Source organism: Octopus bimaculoides, unplaced genomic scaffold, assembly GCF_001194135.2.
Source record: "Octopus bimaculoides isolate UCB-OBI-ISO-001 unplaced genomic scaffold, ASM119413v2 Scaffold_168741, whole genome shotgun sequence".
Lineage (NCBI taxonomy): Eukaryota > Metazoa > Mollusca > Cephalopoda > Octopoda > Octopodidae > Octopus > Octopus bimaculoides.
Genome location: NW_026305235.1, coordinates 718 through 1204, shown reverse-complemented (window position 1 = coordinate 1204; position 487 = coordinate 718). Strand labels below are relative to the sequence as shown.

The following is a 487-nucleotide window of genomic DNA, read 5'->3' as shown; positions in this document are numbered from 1 at the left end:
TATGGTATCGTAGCTACTAACAGTTGAGGGTTGCGTAGTCTAGACGGCGGCTTTAGATTTCATTCTTCTCTTTAACCCGGGCAACGCCGGGTGTTTCTGCTAGTTAGGTATATTTGTGTGCGAGGCAAAAGCGAAAGAAGAGACAGACTTGAAGTAGAGAATACTTCTGAAATAAAAGAACGGAAAGATGTTTACAGAACCTAGGTTTCCCAAGCGGTCACCCATCTAAGTACTAACTAGGCTCGACTTTGCTTAACTTCGGTGATCGGACGGGAACCGGTGTTTTCATAGTGATATGGCCGTAAACGATGGAGAGGTGTCATTCGAACTGTTTTCTGTAATACCCCGTCTGAACATAGGAAATCTTTGTGTGGTTATGAATTGAATTTTTGTTATCTTGTATGTGTATTACTGAGTTTTATTTTACTCACATCTCAGCATCTGTCGCTTTGTCTTTGCCGGCCTGTTGCAATTAGCATACTTTCGA

At 42.1% G+C, this 487-nt stretch overlaps 1 non-coding gene across 1 annotated transcript; it reads right to left on the bottom strand.

Moving 5' to 3' along the window:
• Positions 1-188: 188 nt before the first annotated feature.
• On the bottom strand, positions 189-307 carry LOC128251339 (5S ribosomal RNA). The gene has a single exon (XR_008267090.1). It is a non-coding gene; the product is annotated as a 5S ribosomal RNA (ribosomal RNA).
• Between the last annotated feature and the right edge of the window lie 180 nt (positions 308-487).